Here is a 19,400-nt window from a genome sequence, read left to right on the forward strand (position 1 = left end):
TTGATTTTCCTCATTGAGAACTATCAACTAACTATGGCTAATTTAAAATAACTACTAATTAATTACTAATCAAAACATTAACATGTGTCTAAAATGTGAATGATTATGTTTTTATTGTGAACATGATCATGAAATGTGCCTTCAGAGAAACATGCGCCTCACGTGTGTTCTTTGCTGGAATTAATTTATGAACATAACATCTCTCTAAATCATGGTTACAGTGTCTGGTAGAGTATCATAGTCAGTTTACAGATGTATGTGCCCAACATGTGTATTCCTTGGGATATCTCTTCTGTTCATTACAAATTATTAACTTCGGCAGGTTTGATATTGCTGGAGGACTTTTTAAAATAATTTTGATAACCCATAAGTAATGAGTCAAGTGTTACCACATAAACATGAAGGAATTACTAATTATTTTAAAGTGAGGGTCATGGTAACGCATTATTATTTAATGAATACACACTTGCATATACAACATTTTTTTTGTTAAAACATGTAGTAACCATGAGCACCAGCAATTAAAAGCATTATCCTGCTAAAGGCTTGTAGCCTATGCAATTATGTTCAATTATTTCAATGATTTATAATTTAATGCCAGAAAAAAATGTTTTTAATGTCTGTGAATATTTGTTAACTATCTGTCTGATTAAATGAATAAAATGTAGGAACAAACACTTGAGTATTCATTACTAACTGACAAGTAACACCTCAGTTACTATTAAATAATGTGTTTTCACTTTAGAATAATGGTCCAGATTACCTTTAACTCCCAAGGAAGGAAACAGTAAGATCTCATTAATTATTAATGCGTTACCATGACCCTCACTTTAAAATAATGGTCCAGATCATTATTAATTCCTTCATATTTATGTGGTAACACTTGACTCATTACTTATGAGTTACCAGAATTATAAAAAAGAAAAAAGACCTTCAGCAAATATGCAGAAGTTAATAATTTTTAAATGAACAGAAGAGATATCCCAAGGACTATGATCATGGCCGTAACTGCCATAACCCCCCCCCCCAATATTCATAATATTGGTCTACTGATATGTTTTTTCCTCCATGGTTAATTATTACATTATTAAATTTGGTCTACCAGACACTGTAGCTTGCTTTAGCGCCTGTTACATTCATAAATTAATTCCACAAAGAACACATGCATAATCTTGTTCACAATAAAAACATAATCATTCACATTTTAGACACATGTTAATGTTTTGATTAGTAATTAATTAGTAGTTATTTTAAAATAGCCATAGTTGGTTAATAGTTCTCAATGACTCAGATCAAATTAAGTAATTATTGATTACCTAACAGTGAATTACCTCAGTCATCAGTTCACTATTACCTACTGATTGATTAATTATATTTCCATATTAGTTAATAGTAGCAACTAAAGTGTTAATGTAGTACTACTCATTAATCCTGCATTAATTCCTCCATAGTTACCTTAATGACGGATCATTATTATAAAGCGTTACCAGAATGAAAAACATAGAGTTTGAAACTTTGCCATTGTCCAAGGCAAGATGACAGGGGAATGGAATGAGAGAGACAAGTTCATCTATTTAGTGATGGACAGAGTGCCCAGGCAGGGGCAAACAGTCTATAACAGCATGTAAATTAAGTAGCCTGTGCCAACACACCAGCGCTTTCTCTTTATCATGAATAAATATTGGTGGTTCTCACCAACTTGGGTGCTTGCTGTAGAACAAAGCCTTGTTCAACACCACATTCCATGCATCTTGTTGCTACACTGGATGTCTTTATAAAAGTGGAAACACTCTGGTGGGGCTGGGATCACTTTATCAAAGAACAGGTTAGGTGGTAAACACAAAGTCATTAACCTTTGACCCTAATGAATTTTCAGCCAGGCAAACACCACCTGACCATCTGATTGTTTGGGAAAGGGATTCCTTTCGGTCCTGTTAAGCAAAAACGGTCTCGTTTAATAGGCTTTACTTTTACACCAACACCAACAGTTGTTAACCTAAATACATTTCCATTTCTTATCTCCAAAATGCAGCAGGGAAACTTCTCTAGGTCCAAACACAAAATTGAAAGCACAGACAATTAGAACAATATTTTTTATGCTTATGAATATTTCAGGCACTTCAATAACAATACAGTATAAGCAAAACAAATGCCTTGCAAAACAAAAACTTTGGAAGTAAAAAGGCAACAGAAAGGTGGCTGGAAAGGTGTATAGTTGATATGAAATAATTTTGGGAAGTTGACATGCCCTGTGTTGTGACAATGTTGATTTCCACAAAAAATAATTTAGGCTCTTCCTTTTCTTAAAAAAAAAAAAAAAAAAGAAAGAAAAAAAGAAGAAGCAAAAATTGAGGTTACAGTAAGGCACTTACAATGGAAGTGAATGGGGCCAATTTTTGGAGGGTTTAAAGGCAGATATGTGAAGTGTGTAATTTTATAAAAGCACTTACAGTTGCAATCGAAATTATTCAACCCCCCAAGACAGTAAGGATTTACAAAGGTAAGCTTTTCTGATGACCCAGAATTTTTAAACTTTACATCTATATCAGTTGAGTGACACATTCAAAGTCATAGTGTGAATATATAACCTAATATGGCTACATAATTAATTGTATTTAACTAAATTAAGTCATCAATCTGCAATGGCACTTATTTAAGTTTTAAAATTTAAGTTTAGCGTTGTAAGCAAATATGTATTTCTATGCAAAAAATGCAATTAAAAATAAACTGTCTCAAAAGCTAATAGAGGAGATTATTTCATTACACAAGAAAGGTCATGGCTAAAAGTACATTTCCAAGGCACTTCAATTTACAATAGACAAAGTTGGCAGCACCATAAATTTTTTAAATATGGTACAACAGCAACCTTCTTGGGGTGTGGAAGAAAGCAAAACTTCATCAAGCGAAATGTTGACTCCAGTTGACTGAATATTCAAGAAGTAATTAGGAAAGACCTGTGGAGTCCTGGAAGAAGGTTTTATAGACATATGACACTAAACTGAAAATGAGCTTTAGACCCATGGGTCAGCAGTACGTCTGGAGTAAGATGACAAGGTGATGACAAGAATGACACCATCCCCGCAGTCAAGCATGGAGGTGGGTCAGTCCTGTTATGGGGGTGTTTTGTGGCTGCAGGAAACAGCTATCCTGACTATGTGACTGACACCATGGATTCTTTCAGGTATCAGGCCATTTTGGCATGGACAATGTGATGCCTTCAGTGTGTAAATTGAAGCTCGTGATCACTGGACTTTCCAGCAAGACAGTAACACCAAGGATACATCCAAATTGTTCAAAATCTGGTTCAGGGATAGGTCGTGGAATGTCCTTAAATGGCCCTTTCAGTCCATCATTAAAATCCCATTGCAAACCTTTGTTGGGATTTCAAGGAAGCAGTGGCAGCATAGAAACCAAAGAATGTCAATGAGCTGGAAGCTTTTGCTCATGAGAAATGTGTAAAAATTCTAATAGAGAGGTGTCCGAAGCCTGAGAACACTTACCTGAAACATTTATTTTCTGTTATTAAGGATAATGGATCCTCCTCAAATGATTGACTTTGGGGGTTGAATATTTTTGACATGACATTTGTGGAGAGAATTAGTTTGAATAATTTAGATTGCAACTGTACATTTATTCTTCTATTAAAAATCATAGTTTTTACTGTTGTTTTGGGGTTTACAGTGTTGTCTTCATGGCAATGAATTGGATATAACTTTATACAGAAAAGGTTAGTTATCAATTTTAAAACACTAAAATCATGATAACACATATATTGTTTATGTCTTGTGCCAATACTTTTGAAAAAGTACTTTAACTTTTACAAATTGGCCCCATTCATTTCCATTGTAAGTGCCTAACTGTAATCCAGATTTTTGCTTTTTTAAAGAAAAGGAGGGACAAGTCAAAATAAATTTTTGTGATAATGCTGTCAGTTGAGTTTAGCTTGTATTGACTCAGAATATTCCTTTAACAGCATTTTGCGGATTCACGTAACATTATTATACGTACATGCGGTTTTTAAAATCTCATGTTGGACTACACAAAATATTTGTACTACTTTAAAAGATTAATTAGTCACACCATAGGACCATTGAAAAATAAGTTAAATGATTAAAATGGTGAAAGAGTTGTTGGAATGCTCCAAGTTCAATACAAGTTAGGCTCAATTGACAGAATTTTTGGCACAATGTTGATTACCACAAAAAAAGATTTTAGATTTGTAATCTATGTAGAACAGAGATTTTATTACACTTAAAGGGATAGTTCATCCAAAAATGAAAATTCTCTCATCATTTACTCACCCTCATGCCATCCCAGATGTGTATGACTTTCTATCATCTGCTGAACTCAAATTAAGATTTTTAGAAGACACTGGACTCCAGTGGTTAAATCAATATCTTCAGAAGCGATATAATAGGTGTGGGTGAGAAACAGATCAATTTCACATTCTTCTTCTTGAGTTTTTGGTGATTCACATTCTTCATGCATATCGCCCCCTTCTGGGCAGGGAGAAGAATTTCAAACAAAAAAGGACTTAAATATTGATCTGTTTCTCACCCACACCTATCACATAACTTCTGTAAATATGGATTAAAACGCGGACTTCATTGCCTTTATGAGCTTTTTGGAGCGTCAAAATTTTGGCACCCATTCACTTGCACTGTATTGACCTACAAAGCTGAATTGATGTTCTGCAGAGGAAAGAAAGTCATACACACCTGGGATGGCATGAGGGTGAGTAATTGAAAAGAGAATTTTCATTTTTAGGTGAACTATCCCTTTAAATCAAATTTGCATGTATAATGTTTTTGTCTTGTGGCTATACTTTGGAAACTGTGTGTTTTTCAACATATAGACTGGCCTCATTCACTTCCTTTGTGGGTGCCTTAATGTAATGGCGATTTTTGCTTTCTATATATATATATTGATATTTACATTTAAAAAAATAAAAATAAATGAACAGAAATGTTATGCGTCAACTACCCAAGTGCAGCCCTTTGAGGACTAGCAAAATTGCTAAATGTGACCTAAACAGGCGGCCATCTCAAAACCTGATTTGAAGGAGTGTCTCCTGTGACAGAGCGCTGTCTGCTTCGTGTTCTGCTATAAATGGTTCCACTGTCGGGGAGAATGGGTGGAATAAACTTCACTCTCCAATCCCCTGGCCCATTTAAACAGCAGATGAAAAGGTGGAGGGACAGGCAATACATGTTACTCCTCTTTCATTCGGCACTCAGCAGCTGATAAACAAAACAGCAAATATCCAGTGCATTTTTCGACAGGCACTTTTCACTTGTCACTCCACATAAAGAGACATGCAGGGATTTTCACACACCACGTTTCCCTATCACTGTCATTCACACAACAGCCTCCCAAATGAAGCTGTATTTATTATCTAGCAAGGTCTCGCACATGCTCTCTTTCTATTTCTCTGATGGCATCGTGACAGAAGATTAATTCCAGTCAGCTTCTGAAAATAATTATTGCATTATGGGAACAGTGATCATTATTTAGAACATGATTAAATATGTCTGCATCTATTGACTTGAGGCTCTGTGATTTATGTATTTATTTAGTCAATAGTCTAATGTAAATGATGTATTTAATTATAGATAGTGGTGTCAGGTCATTGGTAAGAGGAACCATGTGTGCAGCGCATGCTCTGACAGATGTGAGACGAGGTATCAGAGCAGTTCAGGGAATTCCTTCACCCCCAGATCTATTTCTTCATCTGTCCCACCGTCGCCCTGTATACAGTATATGCTCTACATGTCTCTTTCTCTTTCACGGCTGCCATTACAACCGATATACTTCTGACAATACCCTTGCTCCTCATTCATTCTTCAAACTGTGATTAGTACAGGGCACAATTTAGCTCCCAGAGCAGTGTAACAAGACAGCTGTGGGATGGAGGTACGGTCTGAGTGTCAAAAGGAACGTGTTCTCATTTGCAGCTGGATAAAAATTAATGTTTTTCAAATGAAGCTAGATGAGCGTGGTGAGATCAGGCTGTTCTGAGAACTCATCTTCCTCTGGTATTTGATCTATTTAAAAGGTACAAGGTGCATAATCTTGTCCAAAACCAACAGTTATAGGTAGAAACAGAGGTGATTTTAAAGGTGCACTCAGTAATTTTTTTCTCATTAAAGTTTTACCTCTATAGAAATAAATAGTACTTTTAAAAAATATGTTTAAAATGATGTACACTCACATAAGATGAAAACTCCTGTCATATCAGTAGACTAATAAAAGCTGTTTTTATTTATTTTTATTTTATTTTACATGGAGCAGGCCTCCTCATGGTGGCCTCCATGCTGAGGTCACATGACCGTCCAAATACCACTTTCAGTAATCTCAAATACGAAATACGCCTTTGTTAATGGGCACTTTCACTCATTGAATAAATTAATCATGGGCAGTTTTGGGTTGATAACTTAATGCTAATTTCTACATGCATTTTTACAACGACATCAGAAAACTTCTGCTTTTGAATAATGCTGCATCCATATGGTTACTGTACTGTAGGTGTAATTATAAGGCCAAGGTGACTGCCATATCGGCCAGTGCAACATAAACAAAAAAATTAGTACACCTTTAAGAACTGTAGGTGGGGACCTCTCACTATTCTCACTCTCTTTTTTTTTTTTTTTTTGGGGGGGGGGGATTTTCTCCCCTTTTCTCCCCAATTTGGCATGCCCAGTTCCCAATGCGCTCTAAGTCCTTGTGGTTGCGTAGTGACGAATCTCAGTTGCCTCTGCGTCTGAGACAGTCAATCCGCACATCTTATCATGTGGCTTGTTAAGCGCGTTACTGCAGAGACCTAGCGCGTGTAGAGGCTCACACTATTCTCCACGGCATCCACGCACAACTCACCACGTGCCCCACCGAGAGCGAGAACCACATTACGAGGAGGTTAACCCAGCATGACTCTACCCACCCTAGCAAACGGGCCAATTGGTTGCTTAGGAAGCCTGACTGAAGTCACTCAGCACGTGACCATATTCTCTTTAAAAACAATATAAAAATCCATAGTCCTTCATTGGTGAATTATGTAATGCTGTTAGTGGATTCTGTCCTTATTGATCAGAAGCAGGGCAGCCATACCAGACTGATTTGTTTATTTCTCCCCGTGAAGAAAATCTTCTCTTTCCTCGCTGCACCACTCCTTCTCCCTGTGGATTGCTTCATGACTATTTCCCTCCCAGAAGGATCAGATGGTCAGCTGCCAGTCTCACAGGGATGTTGGGGGTCATGCAGTGTCCATTGTCATGCCCGAGTGAAGTGATTTCCATTTTAATGTCACACTTTTAATCTCTCAAAAATGCAATGTACAAGACACAAAGGCTTTAAGTGGTGTTCATATATCACTCATTCCCTGTGCTTTCACTCAGGTAATCATAACGATTGCTCTCCATATATCAATATCTGCCACCAGAGGTGCAATAAGAGAATAAAGAAAACCAGCCAATAAGTGCCCAGCATATAGATGGGAACTTCTTCAATACTGTTTAAAAAGCATCCCAGGGTGATACCTCAAGAAGTTGGCTGAGAAAATGTCAAGAGTACATTTCTGAAAATTCTAGGCAAAGGGTGACTACTTTGAAGATGCTAAAATATAACACAGTTTTGATTTATTTTGGATTTTGTTTAGTCACAACATAATTCCCTTAGTTCCATTTATGTTATTCCATAGTTTTGATGAATTTACTATTATTCTAAAATGTGAAAAAAATTATAATAAAGAATGAGTAAGTGTTTCAAAACTTTTGACTGGTAGTGTATATCTTTGTAAGATATTATTCACCAACCCTAATGACCTAATGACTGCTGTAATCATAAAAAAGTGTGGCAATAAAAATACAAGATCATTCACATAATTGTGCATTTTAACAGCAGAATTCCTTTTCTGTCTATATCTATTTAATCTAAATATAAAGGAAATGAAGCACCACCGATAATTCATGCATTTCACACATTTCATAACTGGCCTCTGTACAGTATGTTCCTACACAAAAAAGGTCTGAAATTAATCAACCCGTTTAAACCTTAAAGGGATAGTTTACCCATCAAATTAAAATTCTGACAGAACATTAGCCTCTGTCACCATTTACTTTTATTGTATGTAAAAAAGACAAAGTATAAAGGCAAGGTTGACTTAGACTAACATCTGCTTTTGTGAATGTAACAGGAGCCAGCTGGTACGTGATAGCTGTGCAGTATGTGTAAACCTCACTCTCCTGGCCTCAAGAGGCGCACTAGCAACTGACGCTTGAGGCTGTAGCCTTTAGCTTCCTCATTAGCGTGCCCACCTCCCATGATGCCGGTTCGAATCCTGCTCGGAGGGGGTCAGCAGGACCGGTTACATGAAGAAATATGATAAATGGCCATTTATGATAAAAACATATATAAAATTATAGTTCCCTATCTGTCACTCACTCGACATTGTGTCGATGTAGTGACACAAGGGGTCACTCTTGGGAGCCCGAGACACTTCTGGTCTTTGATAAAAGGCCAATGAAAATTGGCGAGTGGTATTTGCATGCCACTCCCCCAGACATACGGGTATAAAAGGAGCTGGTATGCAACCACTCATTCAGATTTTCTCTTTGGAGCTGAATGGTCATGCTCACTGAGCTGAATTCCCACGACTGTTCATTCACCTCTGCTGGATCTGGCGGCGCATTTCAGCGGCTTCTCCCCCCTCTGCACTGGTGCAATGCAGAGAATGCCCCTGGGCGCTTCGGCAGAAATTTCTCTAAAAGAGTATATTTCTCTAAAAGAGCGGCACACACGGAACGTCTTTTTAAAGATGCCTTTCCGATTGTGTGTTATTCCTGGTTGCGCTCGTTATCTCTCGCCTTCTGACGGTCACGATCACTGTCTTTCGTGTCTGGGCACTGCTCACGTGGAGACAGCGTTCGTGGATGGTCATGTTCTCATTGCGAGGACATGTCCATGGCAACGATGCGGTCACGGCTCGCCTTCGTAAGAAAGCAAGCCACCCCAGAGGCTCCCCGCCTTGGTCCTTTTACCCACGGGCATGAGGCCAGCACGGCTAGCACTGGGGACGATTTGGGGACCCCAATGGGACCGCCTCCACCGGTATCCCCCCGCGGACCTCCCATTCCCCAGCATGCTCGTCTGCCCCGATTGGGCTTCCGGATGAGTCCGACGGCTCGTCTCACGGCGAGTTCGACCTCTTATTCGGAGCCCACAAAAGTGATCAGAGATCATCGGAGAGCAGGCTTGTCCAGTCGGACGCGGAAGCCTCAGCTGGGCTCCTCCCTTCGGGGACAATTGCCCAGTCACAGGCTGACACGGAGATGATGACGTGCTTTCCCGGGCAGCTGCGAGCGTCGGCTAGAGTGGAACCCTCTGCTCTTCCCTGAACCCTCGCGGCTCTATGATTAGTTCCTGGGCTTGAGGTGCCACTCAAAGCCACGCCCTGCCCCCGTTCCTTTCTTCCCGGAAGTGCATGAAGAGCTGACAAGGTCGTGGGAGGCACTTTTTACTGCCCGGTCCCGATCTTTTCAGCTTCCCCGCCCTCACTACCCTCGATGGTGGGGCGGCCAAGGGCTATTCGGCAATCCCCCGGTGGATAAAGGCGCGCGCGGTGCACCTATGCCCGCAGAGCACTGCCACCTGGCGCGGGTGCCCAAAGCCCCCGTCCAAGGCCTGTAGGTTTACGTCATCTCTGACGGCCAAGGCCTACGGTGCTGCTGGACAAGCCGCCTCCACCCTGCATGCCATGGATCTCCTGCAAGTCCACCAAGGCGCTAAAGGAACTGCACAAGGATAATTCCACCCCGGGATTGTTGCAGGAACTGCGCTCGGCAACCGACTTCGCTCTCTGAGCGACGGAGGTCGTGGTGCGGTCTCTCAGCAGGACGATGTCCACATTAGTGGTCCAGGAGCGCCATCTTTGGCTCAACCTGGTCGAGATGGGTGAGGCCGACAGGACATGATTCCTTGCTGCCCCCATCTCCCAGGCTGGCCTATTCGGTGACCCCGTCAAGGACTTTGCCCAGCAGTTCTCGACTGTGGAGCAGTAGACGGAGGCTATCCAGCATATCCTGCCCTGGCGCGGCTCAAGATCCCGCACCCCGTCTACTCGTCACCAAGGGCGTCCCCCTGCAGTGACTGCACTGGCTCCACCGCAGCCCGCCCCTTCGGCCCGGCCCCAGTGTGGAGCCCACCGCAGGAAGAGACGCCACCCATTTCGCGGCCGCCCAGAACCCGTGAAAGGCTTCAAAGCGCCCTTGAGACGGGTGACCTAGGGACGACGAAATCCGCTGCTCTGGAGCTGGTAAGCAGACCTCTCCATCTTTTTGTTACCTTTGCACTCAAGAGTTCAACAAGAGCGGTTTCCTTGTTCCCTGGGTCACGCATCCAGTGTGCACGGCTGTCATCACGACCACCGTCCACCACTCTATTTGGCAGGTTTGGCGCTCCAGCGGCGGTCTCCCGCCCCTGAGCGCCCAGTTGTGGCAAAAATCTGCCCCCGATGTGACAGTCTCCATGGGTCACAAGGACAGGCCTCTTCCTCCCCTGTCCCAGGCTGTTCCGGGGATGGTCACAAGGAGCCAGGTAAGTGCTTCGATGTCCTTAGGCTCAGCAGGGCCACAACATGGTATGGCACCTCGAGCTCCGCTGTTACCTTGCACGGAGATCGCTACCCTCCTACGGAAGGGCGCGATAGAACCTGTCCCTCCAGCCGAGATGAAGAAGGGGTTTTACAGCCTCTACTTCATCGTACCGAAAAAAGGCGGTGGGTTGCAGCCAATCTTGGACCTGTGAGTACTGAACTGGCCTTTACACAGACCCCTGTTCAAGATGCGGACGCAAAAACGCATTCTGGCGAGCGTCGGCATCAAGATTGGTTCGCGGTGGTAGACCTGAAGGACGCGTACTTCCACGTCTCGATCCTTCCTCGACACAGACCCTTCCTGCGGTTTGCATTCGAGGGTCAGGCATATCAGTACAAGGTCCTCCCTTTCAGCCTGTCCCTGTCTCCTCGCATCTTCACGAAGGTCACAGAGGCAGCCCTTGCCCCACTAAGGGAGGTGGGCTTTCGCATTCTCAACTATCTTGACTACTGGCTAATCTTAGCTCACTCTCGGGACATGTTGTGCGCACACAGAGACTTGGTGCTCTCAGACCTCAGCCAACTAGGGCTTCGGGTCAACTGGGAAAAGAACAAGCTCCTCCCGGTTCAGAGCATCTCTTTTCTCGGTTTGGAGTTGGACTCAGTCTCTTTGACAGCGCGCCTCATGAATGAGCAGGCCCAGTCAGTGTTGGTCTGTTTGAAGGCATTCAAACAGAAAACAGCGGTTCCACTGAAACTTTTTCAGGCTCCTGGGACATATGGCATTCTCAGCGGTGGCCACCCCGCTCGGGTTGATGCATATGAGACCGCTTCAGCACTGGCTTCAGACTCAAGTCCCGAGATGGGCATGGCGCCACGGGACACATTGTGTGGTCATCACGCCGGTCTGTCACCGTCTTTTCAGCCCTTGGACCGATCTCTTGTTTCTACGGGCAGGTGTTCCCCTAGAACTGGTCTCCAGGCACATCGTGGTCATGACGGACACCTCCAAAATGGGCTGGGGTGCTGTTTGCAATGGGCACGCAGCCGCCGGCTTGTGGACGGGCCCGCGACTGCATTGGCACATCAACTGCCTCAAGTTGCTGGCAATTCTGCTCGCCCTGCGGAGGTTTCGGCTGTTGATCCAGGGCAAGCATGTGTTAGTTCAGACAGACAACATGGCAATGGTAGTATATGTCAACCACCAAGGCGGTCTGCGCTCTCGTTGTATGTCACAACTCGCCCACCGTCTCCTCCTCTGGAGTCAGCAGCACTTCAAGTCGCTGCAAACCACTCACAACCCAGGCAACCTCAACACTACAGCGGACGCGCTGTCACGACAGGTTACCCTCAGGGGAGAATGGAGACTCCACCCTCAGGTGGTCCAGCTGATTTGGAGTCAATTCGGACAGGCACAGGTGCACCTGTTCACCTCCCAAGAATCCTCCCCACTGCCCTGACCGAGGCCCCCTTCGGCATAAACACGCTGGCACACAGCTGGCCCCCTGGCATGTGCAAATATGCGTTTCCCCCAGGAGCCTACTTGCACAGGTCAGGGAGGAGGAGGAGCAGGTCATCCTGGTAGCACCCAACTGGCCCACCCAGGTGTGGTTCTCAGACCACGACATGCTTTCTCAGCTCCTCACGACAGCGGAGTTCGGTCCTTGCTACTCTCATGTGATCCTGAGACCCCGACCGGGCTATGTGCCCAAGGTTCCCACGACCCTTTGAGGGACCAGGTGGTGAACCTGCAAGCGCTGCCCCAGGAGGAGGCAGACCCAGCCCTGTTGTTGATGTGTCCGGTGCGCGCTTTACGCATCTATTGGGATCGCACGTAGAGCTTTAGGATCTCTGAGAAGCTCTTTGTCTGCTCTGGTGCACAGCAGAAAGGAAGCACTGTCTCCAAGCAGAGGATCGCCCACTGGCTCATTGACACCATAACTATGGCATATCACGCCCAGGACATGCCGCCCCTGGTAGGGCTTCGAGCCCATTCTACCAGGGGTGTAGCGGCCTCCTGGGCCCTGGCCAGGGGTGCCTCTCTAACAGACATTTGCAGAGCAGCAGGCTGGGCAACACCCAACAGCTTTGCAAGGTTCTACAACCTCTGGGTGGAACCGGTTTCGTCCCAGGTAGTGGCGCGCAATACAAGCGGATAAGCCCGGGATAGCCGGCCGGGTGTATCGCTTGCACATAGCGCCTTCCACCTCCTTTTGAGCTGAAGACGTGTGCCATTAATTCCCAGTAGTGTTCACAAACTTTGTTCCCTGGTTGACTTCCTCCGAGCCTTGTGACAGTCGAGTGTTCGGAGAGACTCGCTGCCGGCTCAGTACACGTGCTAACTAAGAGTCCTGTTCTGGGGCGGTTCCCTGTAAGGCTAACCCCATGCGATATATATCTTCTGCTAGTTCGTTTCCCTGTTGGCAAGCTGCGTCTTCCTTGGGCAGAGCCCCTCTGCCCCAGTCTCCATGTTTGTAGTAACTCCTCCCCCGTTGGGTAGGATCTACCTTGAAGACTCTCCACATGGTTGGAAAGACCATGTGACGTATTTTTCCACTTAAATATCCCCCCCTCTCTTTGGACGAGGTGTGGTCTCCGTGGTGTCTTCCCCTTGGGAGGGACATCCCCCGACTAGACCTGGCGGCCCAGTCGGATAATCCCCCTTCTTTTTTAGGGAGTGGAAAAAAAGAAGGGAAAAAGAGGCCACGACTGGGTTAGCCTGTCTCTATCTTTTGGGTAGTTGACTTGTCCCCAAAGGGCCATTCGACACTCATAACTATGTTGGGGGAGGTTACATGTCGACCTGGTGTGCTGGCTATGAGGCACACAGTAGTCTGCCCACCACACACTGCCAGTTCACATAACACAGTTCAGCCAATTGTGGCATTTCGTATAGGGACCCCTAGTGTCACTACATCGACACAACGTCGAGTGAGTGACAGATAGGGAACGTCATGGTTACTTGTGTAACCTCCGTTCCCTGATGGAGGGAACGAGACGTTGTTTCCCTCCTGCCACAATGCTGAACTACCCGCTGAAATGGCCGGACCGTATATCGGCTCCACAGCATAAAACCTGAATGAGTGGTTCCAAACTAGCTCATTTTATACCCAGGGGAGTGGTATGCAAATACCACTCGCCAATTTTCATTGGCCTTTTATCAAAGACCAGAGGTGTCTCGGGCTCCCAAGAGTGACCCCTAGTGTCACTACATCGACACAACGTCTCGTTCCCTCCATCAGGGAACGGAGGTTACACAAGTAACCATGACGTTCATATATTTGAGCATAAATGTGCATATTTAAATTCCATGAGTATTTCAGAAAATATGTTGCATATATGAAAACAACCATTTTTGCAGTATTTTGAAATATATGCTGCGGGTACAAGTATGTTTTTTTATATCAGTGAAAACCACGTGTTTTTTTCACATATGTGCTTTACATATATTGCCATATATCAGATTTCTGTATTTCATGGGAGAAATAAAGGCACACATGTTTAATATAACATGACAGTGAGTAAATGAAGACATATTTTTATTTTTTGAGCTAATTATCCATTTAAAACTTGCAAAATGCAAACATGCATTTTCCCCTTATATAATTTTTGTTATATAAAAAATAATACATTTGGCAATAAAAATGCATGATCATTCACATAATTATGTATTTAACAATAACAGAAAAATTTAACTCAGAACTGAAAGAAAAAAGCAACACTACCTAGACACTAGCTAAAATTAATGCTGGCCTTTATGTGTTCCTAAATAAAAACAGGTCTAAAATTAATCAACCCCTTTAAACCTCAACCTTCATCTTCATGCATTTTCTCCTATCATATCAAAAACCAATCTAAGATTATAAGCAGATTATATGTTTGCAGTAAAGTCAGCTCATCTGCCATGGGCCCATCTGGAGTACGATCAAGCTGTGTAGCTATACACACTGTGTCTGGGTGACTGCTCATCTGGCAAACGGCACACCATAATTTTTCCCTGTCATGGACGGAGGGGGATGGAATTTGCAGAGGAACCCCACCGTTGAATGTTGATATTTTATAAACAAAATAATGTTTTCACCATTGGATGGGACGGGTGGTTCCAGTTGCTGAATTTCTCCTATGCCTGACACAGATTATTAATGCGCTCGAGTAACTGTTAATTTCACTTTGGGGGAATGATTTATGGTCAGGCTAAGAAGAGAGGCATAATCTAATTGAGATCAGAATAGCTGTTTCTCCTGAAGTCACGGCAGTCCCATCCAGATGGGGCACTATGATTAATGCCTAATGAGCAAATAATCCATGAAATTAATATAAAACCATTTTTAACAACACGGCACACTTTAGATGGAATTAATAAATAAATTGAGATGGAAGCATTTCTTTCTTTTTCTTTGTGTTTGTGTGTGTGTGTTGTCATCAAACCAGGAAAAGGTTCTCATTGAGTACAGAGATTGGTTTGTTTGCTTGCCTGGTTTACAAAGAAAAATCAAACAAATCATGAAAAGTGAGATTTGATAGTAGGGCGTACCCAAAATGCGTGAGCTGGAACAATTACATACACATTTAAATATCAAAATGCCAAACATTATCACAGCCAACTAGAAAATAATCAAAACAAAATTACTGGTGATGAATCAAATTATTTTGTGAGACTGTCTGCCAATGGCTGTGTGTGAATTGAAAAAGACAATTGATATGGCACCAAGGGTTTCAAAGGGTTCCAAATTAAATGCTTTGAAGAACTGCTGCACAAATTTGAAAATGGATCAATTACACAACACATAACAAAAGTTTCAGATTAAAAATATGGGGAATGATATGCAAAAAAAAAAAAAAAAAAAAAAGGGTTCAGATGAAAAGCTTATCAAAGTTAAAATGTTGAATACAGTATACAAAATTAAATGTAATACTAAGTGTGACGCATTCAGATGCACTTAAAAAGATCTACTCTTATCGAAAAAGGGTAATGTAATAAAGGATCAGAATCTGCATCAGAAATATAAAGGTTTCATAATAGGATCTGATGCTTATGTCAGAAAGATCCATATTAATAAATGCTGACACATTAATTTGCCATTGTCCATATTGATTTTTCATGATGGTTTCATCTGTGAGCAGTCTGAGCACTATAACATACTATAACAGTACCTTTTGCTGGGCAGCTCGACCAAAAATCATTGAGAGTCCTTTTTTAATGCTTCATTACTGAAATGGGCAACTCACATCATTCAACCGAGTTGCTAATGAGGTGAAGTGTAAATTTAGTTTGACAAAAAAGACCTCCTTATGCAATTACATCAAGTTTTTATTTGCCTAACAACGGTTTAACTCATGCTGACCGGCATTGCTTACATTTCATGTACAAGTTTTCCCATTTATACAGCTGGATAGTTGCTAGGTGTAACAAGTTCCCATTGCATAGTTTTCCAGGCTCACTTCTGAACAGTGTGCCAGCTTTTGCTTGTCAGAGATTTTAGGAATTGCAAGTTTCCATTTTGTGCTTCAGATAGTGTTGTTTTCTGCAGATTAAAAGACACACTGTTGAATTTGACTAAGTAAAAAATGGGCCTCAAATTTTATAATGTTATAATGAAGTATTATTGCATCATACAATAAACGGTGTGTACAGGGGCTAGATTAATATTACCTGCCTGTGTCCACCTGTCCAAACTGTCTTATACTCTGTATCATTTATTCAGGTGAGCATCATACATGAGAAGTAAGGTTTCAATTCACTTTGATAGCAGGGCAGCACTTTCCACTCCATAAATACATAAGAATTAGAATGGACACACTTTAACTCATTGGCTGTAAATTGGTGGGACTTTGAGGTCACCAGACTTTATAGAGCTATTGTAATCTGCCAGTCAGTGACCTCTTTAAGAAACTGCAGACAACAAGACAACTATTACATTGTTGGAGGTAAGGGACTACTATATAACACCCTTGCTCACATTGTTCACAACATAGCTGAATTATTAAAGCACATAAGCACGTTATTTATCAAATTCGGGGTCAAATTGAGCCTGCCAGTATGTGTGTGGGTGGAAGAAAAGATTGATTGTCTTTACAGCTGCTTTACATTTATGCATGTTCTTGAGTGTCCACATCTCTTATTGGTTGCTGTAGAATTCTGTCATACAAAAATTAATAGGATGGGTTTTCTGTCCTGATTCAACAACTGTGCATGAACCTGCTGAAAATCTGCAGAGACTGTGTTGCACTGTTAATTGTGTGACATGTAAAACTTTCCACAAATAACTGGCTTGTTAATTGTTTAAAGAAAAGAAAGTGATTGTTATGCAGTTAGCCAGTTTGATAACATAAGTATTTCACCATCCAATTTGTAGACAATTATCCTTGCAATGCAGACTATGCTAAGCAAGATGGGATAATCTATAAGATCTGGTCCTGGAATGGTTTGCTTTAGAACTAGATGAACTGGCTCCCACTTCCATTTATAATTTGTTGAAAATGTACATATTTGGTTTAGCTGACATGGTTACCTCATTGCTGATCTTCAATCTCTAACTCTACAAAGTACACCTCTCCTGAAGTATTGCTCTTCTCACTCTCCACAAAATCAGCCTCGGGAATTAATGCTGATTTGTTTCCAAGAAAATAAAGCAAATGCACATTGCAGAAGGAATTGGACTGACTGACAAGATTGATCTATTAACTTGTGAATTTTTTATGCATACGAGGCCTCTAACATTTCATTTTCATTTAGGGGTGTGCCTATACTGGCCACATGTTAACTTTCATTTTAATTCTCATTTCATTTGAATGAAGCTATTTAGTTATTTACCCAGATTATTTATTACCTATTATCTCTGTTTAACCTATAGGCATATAGTAGGGGTTACTTGGATGGGGAGTGGATCAGGGTTCTTTAAACAGCCTGGGCTGCTGTGAGACAAATTGCTACAAATTGCGAATTTTCCATTTTAGAGGATTACAAAGAGCCCCCATTGAGTTGCTCTCCACAACACATACAGAAGAGCAGCAGGAAACCAGAGCAAAGCTTAATGAACAAAGAAGCTCAGGGAATTGTCTGAGTGACAGCCAGTGACTTTTCAGCATGGGATTTTTGGAAAAGTTACTGATCCTTCTTAAGGAGGAAGGTAAATCTTATTGCCACAATATTTGGGAGAATTTGTTTCTTTTTATGAATGATTTAATTGTGTTAAATGTTTTTCAAAAGACTATTTGTAAGTATTACTAAATAAATAGTATTTCTAAATAAATAAGTTATTTGATACTTCTATATTAAAGTAATACTATTCTGTGCAGTTTGTAATTTTAGACATTTTATTGAAATAATTTGATGACAAATGAATAGGCTTAAAACAATGTACAGTAAGGTTGTATTCAATGTGAACTAACAATGAACAATACTTGTACAGCATTTATAAATCTTGGTTAATGATCATTTCTGCATATACTCAGGGGCGGACTGGGATTAAAAAGTGGCCCTGGACTTTCTGGCCCAGAGCGGCACACCAAACCCGGCCCACAACACTCCACACCATTGATTAGATTTTCCAGCTAAATTTCACATTTTTGTGTTGAAAAAAAAAGAAAAAAAAAAGACATTTCGAATGATTGCTAGTCATGACAACAGGCCCCACAGTAAAAAACTGGCATAACTTTGAAATAATTTTTTAAGTGGTATTTGTTCCATTTTTTTCTTTACCTGTGATGGCAAACATTTACTGTGTCACCTATTCCTTACAAAAGCATTCTAAAGTGTTAATTTGGTACTCAAGAAAATGTTCTTATTATTAGAACATTTGAAAAATGGTTGCGCTACCATGCGGAAATCACAGTACGGTGTTTTTTTCCCCCATTTGCTGAGGTATTGAGTTCTTACAGGTAGCTTTACACTTGCAAGTCAAATTTTAGTTTTAAAAATAGGCAAAAAACAAAACAAAAAACACAATTCTCCTGAAATTCTATTTTTTCCTAAAGTCTATTGTTTTAGAGAGATGAAGGCTATTCCATTACTGTTTTGAAAAAATTATCTCTAACCAGGATAGAGAGGGAAGTGGACAGCCAGACAAGCCAGACAAAAAGTAAATCAGAGTCTCTAATTTGAGAAACAGACTCCTTACAGGTCCTAAACTAGCCGCTTCTAAATGCCAATCACTTGCATTGCTGCAAGAGGATTCTTGGACAAACAGAAAATTTTAAGAATACAACATTTATTTAAATAGAAATAGCCATTTGTAACATTCTAAATGTCTCTAAATCATCTCTAAACTACATAATGTCATTGTGACTGAAACATATTCCTATTTCAGGTTTATTCTCATTCACGTATGTCCAAGTATTTTGGATATTTAGTTAACATGCTGTACAAAACTACTATAATGCAATATCATAGAGGAGGAAATTTATCTTCTATGATATTGCAGCAATTATCCAGATATGGAATGAGATTATTAAGCAAACTGTTATCAACTCCTACATGCCAACTGAATGGTTGTTCTGTATATGTATTATTGTATTACAGTTGTAATAATAAAGTCTTAATTAACATTATGGTTATTTAACATATTGAGATATTATTATTAAGTAAATTGTAGCATTTGGTTACATTATGTTTTGTGATTTCTCATACCTTCTTTATATAACATTCATCCCTTGTGCACTTTTGGCCTCTAGATAAACAGATTAACAGCAGCACAAGGCAGGGAAGTACAGTACAGCACCATGAGCGAGAGTGTTACCTGCTAGGACAGTTTATTTTGAACAAGAGGGGCGAACGGTTACAGAATTTAACATGGGAGTACAACACCGAACTGAT

Source organism: Myxocyprinus asiaticus, chromosome 40 (genome assembly GCF_019703515.2).
Source record: "Myxocyprinus asiaticus isolate MX2 ecotype Aquarium Trade chromosome 40, UBuf_Myxa_2, whole genome shotgun sequence".
NCBI classification, from domain to species: domain Eukaryota; kingdom Metazoa; phylum Chordata; class Actinopteri; order Cypriniformes; family Catostomidae; genus Myxocyprinus; species Myxocyprinus asiaticus.